This window comes from Zosterops lateralis (assembly GCF_965231275.1).
Source record: "Zosterops lateralis genome assembly, chromosome: 3".
In the NCBI taxonomy this organism is placed as follows: Eukaryota; Metazoa; Chordata; class Aves; order Passeriformes; family Zosteropidae; genus Zosterops; species Zosterops lateralis.
This window is the reverse complement of record NC_139764.1, coordinates 66445948-66458287: the sequence shown is the minus strand read 5'-3', so window position 1 is coordinate 66458287 and position 12340 is coordinate 66445948. Positions and strand designations below refer to the sequence as shown.

Below are 12340 nucleotides of genomic sequence, written 5' to 3'. Positions count from 1 at the left end.
GCTACTTTCTTTTTCAGGCTTCTTACTCTCTCTGCCCATTCTCTAACACCCAAATTCTATCTGTCATTCTGTATTTTCTGACATCTACAGTGGTGGAATAGAGCCATCAAGGAAAGACCATGTGGAGCTCTGCATACTTTTAGTGGATAGAAGTTACACAGAGAAAGGTGAAGCATGACAATAGAGAGGGATGCTGTCAAAGGAGCAGTTTATGAGGAAAGGAAACTGCTCAAGGCAGAGGGGAAAGGGATGTAACTTCAAGTAGAAGGGGAAGGAACACAGTGGGCGTACAGGAAGGCTTCATGTGGAAATCAGGAGCTTAAAAATTGAGACATGAGAAATACTTTCTCTAGACTTAAAAGAAGGAAAAATAGCCTTGAGAAACCCCAAAATCCCCCCAAATTCTGCATTTACAGTTAGGTTGCTCGAGTGCACTTCCCATCAGCGCAATCATCTCAAATCAAGGAAACCACTTGTGGAGCCAGCATTAACCAACCTCAGTTTACACATCTTACCACCTAAACATTACAGTACCCACAGCTATTTTCAGGTCCCTCAGCTTGATAATAAAAAGCCTTTAATTTCAGCCTATAACTTTGTACAAGCTTCATATTCACTTCCTTTAAAAAAATGTACACTCTTTGTTCTGACCTCATGTTTATCTTTCTGGTGGCTAAGTTATTAGCTGTCTTCACTTGGCTAGAGCAAACTTCAAAGTGGGTGTATTTGAATAGCATTTTGAGAAATTTGAGAAACTACATAGGTATTTCTTGTTAGAGATGAAAGGATGTTTTTAAGTAGAACAGATGAGACTGCGAGTGTATATGTACATTGCAAAGTTTATTTAACAGTCTGCTTCTATTTTTTTTCAGTATTCCAGTATATTAAGTTTCCTTCATCGCCTTGGACATTTCAGAAATAATTTAAATTATGCCAGTAGCTTTGGTGCTATATAAAATTGCTCATATGCTAAGAAATATGTTGCCCTCACCTATGTTATTTACGTATTTTTGTATTTTCAAAGTATTTCCTTTTATCTTCCTTGTTATTCTTTACAAAAAAGTTACTATCTATTACTATTTTCCCAATTTTTCTTTACTTTTTTTTTTTTTTTTTTTTTTTTTTTTTTTGGTATTGAATTCAACTCATCAGGTTCAGAATTTCTTTTACATCTGGAGACAATATTTCTTCGTTGTATTACTTGATCTGACATTTCTTTCTGTATTTTCTCTTGATTCTGTGCTAATTAAATGTAGTGCCAGAATAGTCCACTGGTGAAGGCTTCAGAGTGAATTCTGTGAGATGAAGATGGCACTGCTGAACTAGAAGTCCAGGCAGGCCTGGCCATTGGTGCACATACACATGGAAAAATACGTGTGGGTGGGTGTGTGCATGCGGAAATGAATGAGCAGTGAGGAGAAACACTGTTTGCAAAGGGAGAGAAAAAGATGCCAAGATAGAGGAATGTTACATGTGGTGTTTGCATATAGAGATAATTGGTATCTGATTCTTAGTGGTCAACACTTTTTCCTGGTTCAGCCAGCACTAGATTACACAGCAGTCACTGCAGAAGTTCATATGACTGAGTAAGTAGTCTGGCTATTTTCCACTGAACCATTCCTTTGTTTGAGGGTGAAATATTCTTTCAAAAACTAGAAAATTAGGATTTCTCTCTTTCTATTTTGAATTTACCAGTTACTTCCCTGTATAGAAAAGTCAGCTACTGAGTTCAGTTAGCTTAATTAGTTGTTTATGCAAGCTAGTTAATATAGCTCTGAGTGTAAAAGAGGAAAATATTCTGTGTTTAATTTAGCACCTAAAGTCCTGGAATGGAGAGAAGAATTCACAAGACCACTCAGAAGAAGCATAAATCGACACCTACCCCTGTTAAAATAGATGGGGATCTAAACAGCCATTTTATGCACTCCTCTTCTAAATTACACCCTGATCCTCTGTCACTTTGACTTGACTTGTGGGTCTCAGTGGAACTTCTCACAAGTGTTAAACAGATGCATAAGTGTTTACAGAACTGAGCCTAGGAGAATGACATGCTTAATCCTGCTGCAAGATTGCAAGGAGGAGCTGGAGCAAATTCCACCCAAGCATTCCCCAAAATCCAGATCAAACCAGAGAAGGAGAAGCTGTCTGCTTCAAATAAGAGGTGGGATGCCAGACTGCTTACTTGGCATAATCTGCCAACTAGTGTTCCTCACATGGAACCTCAGGAGTTACTGTTGAGCAGAAAAAACTGAGTTTCCACAGACAAGGAAAGAGCAGTCATTAATTACTAAAATGACTGTGAATATATCACTTTTATGATGAGAAACACAACACATAAAATAAAGAAATATTCTATTAAATACATCCATCATAGATGAGAATGGTGAGTCTGGTTTACCAAACAGTTTCACATCAACCAAATGTCCTTGTCCTCCTGCCGGTGAAAGATGTTCACTGGGCAGGTAATAAGATGCAGTGATAGAACTGTTTTGAAGATAGGTTCTCACAGTGATGAAGAAAGGTTAGAAAGATTGCTTTTAAAATTACTGGATTAGACCTGGTTATCTCAAGTTATGACTATATTGCCCTTTCATAAATAAAGCCTTCCTTGTTTGCATACAGTGCTTGCAAGCTGGCATTAAAGAGGGTACACCTGTTTTTCTGTCTTGATAAGGTAGATAGGTGGATTAGTCACCTACCTGTATGGACTTTGAATTATCACAAACCTTCCTTTTCTCCAGCTTTTTTCAAATGAATACAAAGGGTTACTCTGAGCCAAAAAGAGCAGTTTGATTTTTTCTATCACTCATCTACACTTTTGGATTCGCCACGAGTCTATGTTTTCTTGTTTCTTTTTCTCTTTCTCCTGCTGCTTGTGTCTTGTCAAGATTAACAGTAGCATACTATTAGTTTTCATGGTAGTTTTTGACTACAATATCTGAAAAGAAATTCAATCTGCCCAACCCACCACAAGCAGGTATCTGGTTTTTCAAATTTATGAAAACTGGCTGTGTTAATTTCTAGTCTGTTATCTCACAGTTCTGTGAATGGAAAGGCTCCACAAAAGCAAGAAACTTGTTAAAGTCCCTTTCAGTTGATTACCCTTTAGGTAAACTCACCTACGTACACATGAAAAGACAAGCCGACCTAGTAGGACTTTGTCCTCTTTAAGTCCTTCTCATTTTCAACTCACAATCACAGAATCACAGCATGGCTAATGTAGGAAGGCATCCCTGGAGATCATCTAATCCAATCCCTCTCTTCATGCAAAGTCACCTAAAGCAAGTTGCTAATAGCCAGCCATGTCCAGACATATTTTTAATATATCCTAGGATGAATGCTCCAGAATATCTTTTGGCAACATCTTCCAGCATTTGTCCAGACTTTCAGTTAAAAAAAATTTATAAACATTCCTGTACTTCAGTTTTTACATGTTGCCTCTTGTCCCATCAGTGACTGCCAGGAGAGGAAGAGGACTCTGGTTCTTTGTTCTTTACTCCCCACCATCATTCCATCACACCACAAGGTCCTTCCGGAGCTATCTCTTCTCCAGGATGAATAGTCCCTGTTTTCTCAGCCTTTCCTCACAGGAGATATGTTTCAATCCTTCCAGAAGTGTAGTGGCCCTTTGCTGGGTTCTCTTCTGTATGTTCATGCCTCTCTTGTACTGGGAAGCCCAGAACTGGGCCAGTACTCCAGGTGTGTCTCACCAATGCTGAGCAGAAGGGGAGGATTACCTCCCTCACCTGCAGGCAATGACCCAGCACAGCCCAGGAGGCTGTTTGCCATGAGACTGCACTGCATTGTATCCCGTCATTTTATGTAGTATAACTAAAGCTGTCCTGGTTCATGCTATTACTTCATGTTATTTCTATGAATCTTCCTCATAATATAATTTTTGTTCTGTTAGTAGATGGAGTTTGTTGAAGTGGGATTTTTTGTTGTTGTAGTACAGCAGGATTATGTCATTTCTTTTTTTTTAAATTTTCTGTCTAATATTTTAATTTGATTTATGTCTTGCCCAATTATTATATTGTATGTAGCTATCTGTTCATTCTTCCTTCTTGTTCTTCTGAAATTCCTTAAATTAACCAAATAAGGTTTTTTTATGTTCTTATATCAGTTTTATTTCCTTTTTAGGGGGGAAAAATATACGCTTCCTTTTTCTGTAAATAGAATTTATGAATAAACTTATTTCGTTTCAGTTGAGTAACTTTACAAATTCATGTTAGTAATTTTTTCTGACATTTTAACCCTTTCATACTTTTTACTTTCCTATGCTTCCTCCTCCTCTTTTGGAAAGATTATTTAAAGCTTTCAGACTTCCTGTGTATGGAAGGTACTACTCTAAATGTCCTGGTTTTGATAGGTCTTCCTAAGGTAATTCTTGAAGAAGAGATTAAGGAGCTCATAGCACTTGCTTGCTATCAGGCCATCTGGGAACACTTGACTTTCTGGAAGGCATTTTTTCTTTGCAAAAACACCTCAGCATCTTCATACACTGACCAGTTCTGTCTAGAAGGCAAAATCATTCTCTGTCTACTTAGAGGATGCAGGAGCATTTGCTCTTTGTCAAATATTTAGAGGCACAGTCTCATAAGTCAAGAGAGGATACTTCTTTCTCTTACAGGTCTGTAAAGCCGTAGCAACACGGTATCCTGCATTATCAATCCAGGCATACCACGTAAAAATAGACCGATAATCTAACAACAAACAAACAAACTAGATAAGTAACACAGGAGAGTTTAGCATATTTTGAGAAGCTACATTGATGTATACAGTGATTTAAAAAGAATAGACACTAAAGATGTTTTAGAGAAGTTCTTGTGTGGGGTGGTACAGAAAAGAGTCTGGCTGCCAACCATCAGTCATCAGCCCCTTCTGTTTCTAGGGGAAGTTTGCAGGGAAATAGGATTCTTCTTTACTGTGCTGCATACAGTCCTGGCAGATCAGGATGCCTTTTTTTCTTGGATATTTAAATCTAGATTAATTATGAGTCTGCTTTTCCCTGTGTTCTCATAGAGAAGAAAGTAATTAATGACTATTAAATGGTTGTAGTATGAGGCCTAAATTAAACAATGTCTTCCCTTCCCATGTTTAGATAAGATAGGTTATGAAAAGTTAAGTACAGATGGAATATGACAAATGCTGTCATCCAACTTCCTATTGCTTTCCTGATGGCATGTCTTCTGAAGTAATTTCTGAGTAGTTTCTACTTTCAGTTAAGAAAAAAAAAAAAACTTGTTGTAACTTTTTACACAGTAGAAAAGCAGGCAGAGTTTTTTTAAATAGTTAAAATAAATTAGACATTGGATTGGAAAGTCCTCTTAGTCAAAGGAAGAATAGAGTTAAAAATTTTCAAGGCTTTCTGAATTTCAGAATTTCAGTTGGATAGGGTACTTGTTGGAAACAAATTGGCTTTTTAATGAACCTTTTTAAGGAGGCTGGCAAATCAGCTGTGTGTGAATTCCAGCCTGTCAGATGCTTGCAAAGGGTTCACTTGGAGTGTTTGCAGATCACTCTTCATTACCTGAAAACAGTTCCAGAAGCCACATGGCACGTATCCCAACCACTACTTTGGCCAACCAGTTCACCTAATACACCTCAGTGAGTGACGGAAAACAATTCCTGCTTTTTGGAAATTGCCCATAGGAAAACAAAGCAAAACAAAAAAATCCACAAAACCCAAGCTGTGTCCCACTATGTGTTTGCAGAAGAACAGTGATATAGACAGCAAAGTCTGTCCTCTCCCTCTCCGACATTTATTGCCCAAAATTGCACACAAACTTGCAGGGCAGACGGTTGATAATTCTACCCTATTGGAAAAAATTCTTGAAATTAATTTTTGGCTCTTTAAGTTTCATCACAACTTTTGCCATATTACAAAACCCAGGCATGCTAGAGAATTGTCACTGTACCTGAAATCTCTGTTTTACCCTGTAGTAGAAATGCCCTTTTATAAAAAATACAAAACCAATGTCATTTTTTGCTGGTTTTTCCTTTTTTGGGGGGGAAGGGGGGTTGGTATTTTCATTGTTTGCTTTCGGGTTTTTTGGGTGATTTTTTTTAAGTTTTCAAGAGATTGGACACATATTTTTTTTTTTTTTTATTTTGTGAGCATTTTGTGTCTGATAACGGAACTGAGCAAGTCCTTGAGGACTGCCTTGAATCAGGATGACTGAGGAACAAGATACTTAGGCTAAATTGCAGCAGAGGTAAACATAACTAATGAAAATTGAGAGCATGTGAACTTAGAGTTTTAATTCTAGCTGCATTACTTTTGCAAAAGTTTCCATCTTTGGTGCAGATAAAGACCCAAAACTGCCTATGCCAACTGCTGAAAAAAAAAAGCAACAAATGCATTGTGTGCATTTACAAGACTGGATCCAAGATGTGTTCACAGGGAAGCTTTTTCTTGTTACTTTTCTTGCAAACATAGGATTTGCTAAAGTGGCTGTGGCTTCAAACCCTTCAGACAAACCCCTTCTGTCAATTTGATGGAACTGTAAGACAACACACACTGCAATGTTTAAACAGTTACAGCTTTTCGGACTTCTTTTTACTGACTGAGCAGTGACACACCAGTGAAATTCTCTTCCTCCTTCCGTTTCTGCCCACTCCCCTCCCCCAGGTTATTGAATATGCAAGGAAAAGCTAATTGGCAGAGAGCCATTTTGGCAAGCTGCACAATGTGTTCAGCAGTTTGTTTGATTTATACCGTTGGAAGTTGCCAAACTTTTTGTCATTTGGTTTAATATAATGTTGTGCCTTTAACATTTTTTTCTTCCATAAAGGATTTTTATTTTGCTCAGTAGGATTATAATTTGAAGGTATAATTAGCATCTTGTTAATTGTCGATAATTACACATGTCATTCACAGAGCTCTTGCAAAGGACATGAGATTCATTTAGCAGAACTTCCTCAAGCTGGTGTTCAGAGGTCCCTAATGAGCAAAGAATAGAGCAGGAGTGGATCTAATAATATAAATTGAAAATATGAACACATATAAGCAATCTAAATTTAAATTCAAGACAAGACAGTGACATGAATGAGCCTCTCTGCTATCAAAAAAGATGCACAACAGTGTGAATTAGCAACCTCCATGCTCCAAGAATTACAGAGACAAAGAAAATAGTACTCTGATGTTAAGATTCAAATCTAATTTTTCCAGCAATATTTGTGCAAATGGGATGTAACACATAAAATATTGCAGCCCATGCAATGATGAAAATTAATAATTACTTAGATTGCAATGTATTTTTACCACTGCAGTGACATTTTGTGATGTGTAAACACAGCAGAATTTGATTGTTTCTGCTTATATCATAGTAATTGCAAGGTTCTCATTTGGGAAAGTGGTCTCCATTGAGAGAAATCAAGAGTAATTCTGTAGTAAATTTGGCAGCCTTGCATACTTACAACCTGTTTCATATCAAAACAGCATAATGATGCAGATTCCTATGAAAGAATAACTGGATTTTCTCATTCCTTGGCAGGTAGAACTCTCAGTGGACCAGTGAGCTAGATGAAATTTTATCCTCTCCTTCAAGCCCATCATTCTGGATCCTGTAGAGTGGGAATCAAAACCTCATTTTGGAGTGAAGGAAACTTGTCATTTACAATACCTGTAAGTTACCCCACCACAGAAAGAATCATGCAGTATCCTCTGTTAGAGTTTCTTGTTCCTGCTGTGACTCACCCTAGGGGGATCATCTCACAGCTTGTTCTCCTCCCTCCCCTAATGCTGTGGGGTTAATACTGTCATCAGGTATCTAACATCCCCTTATTTTCCTTTCTGGCACTGTCATCCCCTTGGACTCTGGAGGGAGAGGACCATTGTGGTGGAGGAATAGGAGGCAAGCCCAAAGGCGCAATGGGGAAGTGTCGGTGTAGCTTTTAGATAAAGCCTTTGTCTGCTCTCAGTTAACCCAGAGCCAATATAAAAGCCTGCGGGATCCAGGCTCAGAGAGCTCCGTGTGATGAAAGACAGGGTGAGTTCACTCGGTCAGCTGAAGACCAAAGCAGCTCAGGGCAGAATCTCTTGCCTCTCTGTGTCCCATGCTGAGCTGCACACTTCTCAAACACGGGCTGCATCCTGAGACACTGTGTCCAAGAGTTGTCATAACCTTTGCTTGAACTCTTTGGTTTTACCCCACCTCACCAAGGGGACTCATTCTCCTCTCTCCTCAGGAGAGCTCAACTGACTCCAGCTGCCTTAGCTCCAACAAGGTTTTTTGTTGGAAAATTTCTTGCTCCTTGTATTTCCATTTGAATGCTGTTCATTTTCTCCACCCATATGGACGACTTCAGACATTTTCTTATTAGGTCTCCTCTTTGTTGTTACATCACTATGGTGGAGTTTTTCCCTTAACCATCTGTCTTTTTGAGAAGTACTTTGAATATTGTCAGGTGTTCATGCGAGTAGGGGTTTCTCCTTGTATTCCTCAGAGCCTTTTCAGTCAGTTCCTTTTCTGCTTGACATGGAGCTACAGCAGCTCGTTGCCAAAGCACTCCATCACCTTTGTTAATAATCAGATTTTTACTGCCTCAGTAAAAAATGGACAAGAGTGAGGATTTAAAAGAGATTAGCCTTTAACTGAACTAGAGGGGACTACAAATATCTTTGGTTTATGTGCAAGATCTAAAAGGTTTTTGTCTTGAGAGTATTAATGTTTCCTTTTAATGAGTTAAGTGGACAGACATTTAATTTCTTGTACCATTATTCTGACATTTTTTTCTTAATCCCTGGGATTCTATTATAGAGTATGGGTTTCAAAAATTATGTTTGCTACAACATAACAATGTTTAACTAAGAGCTCTTTGTATTTTCAATAGAATTTTCATTTGTTTTTCTCTTTTTAGGTAGACAGCCCACAAAATGTGCACAACTAAAGAAAAGAGAGCAACAAATCAGCATAATGTATCTAGATTAATAATGCATTAATAATCTCTTTGAGTGGGGCATCACAAATATCACTGCACTCAGAACAAACATGTCTCTCTAACCTCACTTCCTCAAATTTAATCCATCTTCAATGTGGCAAAAGTCAGATAATGGAATAGCTCCACCTTCTCCTTCAGAACTGACTTCAAGAGGCACAAGTGATTGACTTATTTATTTGCATTATTTCTTGACTAATTCTCCTGTTAAATGGAAATTGTTGTTTGAACCATGCCAGAATAAAGGGGCAACCCACACCCTCCTGTTCAGGCAGTACCCAAGGCAGAGAGCCTTAGCTAAGGAGCTGCCAAACCCATGAGAATTCATTAGGCTCACTCTGCTGATGAAGACAGGGACCAGCTAAGTGCCTGAAGACGCTGCTGTGGGAAGGAAACTCACCTTCTCCTGGCCAGAGCAGAGACAAGAACTAAACATACTGCTGTCCACCACCTACTGCAGTCTGGTCCAGACAACCCTGCCTGTTCCCACTGCCTGTTCAGGAGGATCCAGCAGCAGGCAGGCAGCTCAGGGTGTGAGCCAGGAGGCTTTGCTTCTTAGGGCCAGCTTGGCAATGGGAGGTGAGAGGCTGGCTGGAGTGTTCAGGAGCTGGGCTTGCTCAGTTGTGTAGGATGGTGATGTTCTCTTTCCTCACTGCATACAATAGCACAGAGCCTGCTCCTGCTTTCTCACCTTGGCTACTGTGGGGGACCTTGTATGGAGTGCCTGGTCCTGTTTCTTTATTGATTAATTAAAGTTTGGGGAAGGGAACAGAGGAAAATACTCTCACAATGCCTCTCCTAACACCCATATGGGCTGCCAGAACAGCCTTGTTTTAGCTTAGTTTCCAGTACCTGCTCCAGTTAGTTCAGTTTTTTGTTGTTTAATTTCTCTTTTTCCCCACTGAGAGCTTAAACCACTGTACCAGGGAGAGATGTGTGCTCCCATCTGTGCAATACCCTGCTAACCCATGTGCATCAACTATGGAAAGCCCTGATTGTGATTTATGCTCCATTTTCAATGAATGCAAATAAAGTTCATTGTTAAATATTTCAAGCACTGTTTCAGTGATCTGGTCCTGTCTTCTAGATGAGGTTCTAATTCCTTTTGTGTTTAATCCCCCCAAAGAAGCAAATATGATGCTGGAAACAAACCTTGTCCTGTGAAGGTTGGAAAGTCTAGAAATGCTGTAGATGCCCTTTCTGCAAAGAAATCTCTGTAGAGTACTGCTGAAGACTCAAGGCCTTAAAAGAGGGAAGGATCCTGTCTGCAGTGCCCTGAAGGTGCATCTAGAGCACAACTCACACTTGTGAACTCCAGGCTCACACTCATGCTTAAGCTATTCATATGTCCATAGAGACAACACAGTTGTCTTACAATTCATGTTGCAAGAAAATTAAGGACTAAACACAGCAGCAGAGGATTTAGCTTCCACCATATGATGGGATATTTCCTGTTGTATTAACAAGATCTGAGGCCATGAGAGAATAATTTAAAAGACACGGTATTAGGTTTGTTTCAGGCTCTTACCACTTCTTCAAATCCTACCTTTGGGTATCTCATCTCAAGGATACAATTACTTTCAGAGCTCTATCTGTCATTATCACCATTATGAGACATGATGTGCTTCATATTCTCACTAAAATTGAAGAGAAAATAGAAGGCAGATAGTATAATGCAGTTCAATATCACTAAGAGATGAAATGGTATATATATATGGCTACACAGGGAGAGTTTTAGCTAAATTTGTTTTTTTGTTCATAGTACCCTGGAGGCCAATCAATGAAATTGCATCTTTTACTGGCCCAGCCTAGTGCCAAGTAATTCTCTTCTCTTTTCTCTTTTCTTTTTCTCATTTCCTAATGATTCCTCATGTGCTCTGCTCAAATTAAAGTCTAGAACTACATTCTTTTGTTAAATCTTTTTGCAAAACACATTTGTGATATAAATCGATGCAAAGAAACTACTGAATAATACAGGCACAATATATACATCTAGAGATCTATTTTTAATATCTTCAAATTAAAATAAAGGAGAAGAATGCAAATAAGGCCATGGGTAGTCTTGCCTTTTATGTGTTTGTATCTCACATATCTGAAAAAATAGCTCATAGTGTTGAGGTTTTGCGTTTGCTTGGTTTACACCCCAAATTCAATAAAGCATGTTGTGTTAAGAACAGGACTATCAGCAGATGATATTTAACTAGATCAGCAGGGATTTCTGATTTTTCCCTTCTCCTCGAAGGAATGATAGACTTAATGCAGGTTATTTTTTATATGTTAAAAGTGCTATTTTTATATGTCAAAACAGTGTGCTATAAAATATTCAGCAGAAAATATAACAGAAGAGCAAGCTGATAAACTTGTGTAAGAAACTATGGGTGGAACAAAAAAGTAGAGGCAATAAGAGCCCTTAATGAAAGAGAAAATATAGCGAGGAAACCACCACAGAAATCTAATGAAAAAAAAAATAGCAAAGGTATCAGCAGACACTCTGTAATCTATCTAGGAAAATAGAAATACTTTGTAATCGGCTAGTTTGCAGCTGGACACTTTTGGAAGCAGAATGTAGATAGTCAGGTTGTTTATTTGGAGATCTACTAAATTTTGTGTTCATGTCACTTATCCTCATCAGATCTATTCTTTTTTCAGTGGTTGTGGCAAATTCATTGAACTTTGTTACACATCCCACTATGATTAACACTTTTCTGTCTTAAATACTTCAAAAGCAAATGTATTAAAGTTTCCTAATTGAATCTTACAGCTTTTACTGCAATCTTGTGGGCTTTTTCAAAATTATTTTGAAACATGTGGCTTGGGCCACACTGTCTGTGCAAAATGTAGAATATATATCAGTAGTGGGGAATATATAAATGGTTCTCTGAACTCAGGTTCTCTGCTGAGAAGCTCAGTTTTATTATAACAGCTTTCTGCTATTCCAAGCACACCTCAGTCCTACAGAGAGCCTTGTACACCCCAGAGCTGCAAGAGCTGTGTCCCATAGAGCCCACAGTGCATATACAATATCTGGGGTGTCCTAACCTCATTCTCAATTTCCATCTTGATGAAACAAGAAAAGGTTTATAGCAACCAAATATTGTTGGTTGTTTTACTTTGCTCGCTGAGATTAGGATAAATAATGTTCTTGGATAAAAAAACCTGAAATTTTATTTAATACCTAAAAGTTGCCTTAGTCTGTAGAAGTTTGTTTCACATTGTCACTTGTAACTTTCTTTTCCAGCATTGTTGAATCATCTTTTCTCTATGATGCTTTATGAATACATTTCAAGCATACTGTAGCAGTATTTGTGTACACATTCCCACGTCTCTAAAGGAAAAATGAAAATAACTGTGGTTAAAGTTGTCATATCAGCTACAGAAATATGTACTTAGAAAGTGAAAG

The 12340-nt window shown here is 38.3% G+C and overlaps 1 long non-coding RNA gene across 1 annotated transcript in view; it reads left to right on the top strand.

The window, feature by feature from the left end:
* Positions 1–9667, top strand: part of LOC310907677 — a 37965-nt gene extending 28298 nt beyond the window's left edge. The window contains exons 3-4 of the long non-coding RNA XR_014589685.1: positions 7497–7627; positions 8863–9667. This is a non-coding gene — a long non-coding RNA (uncharacterized lncRNA). The remainder of the gene's footprint in view (positions 1–7496; positions 7628–8862) is intronic.
* The last annotated feature ends 2673 nt before the right edge of the window (positions 9668–12340 follow it).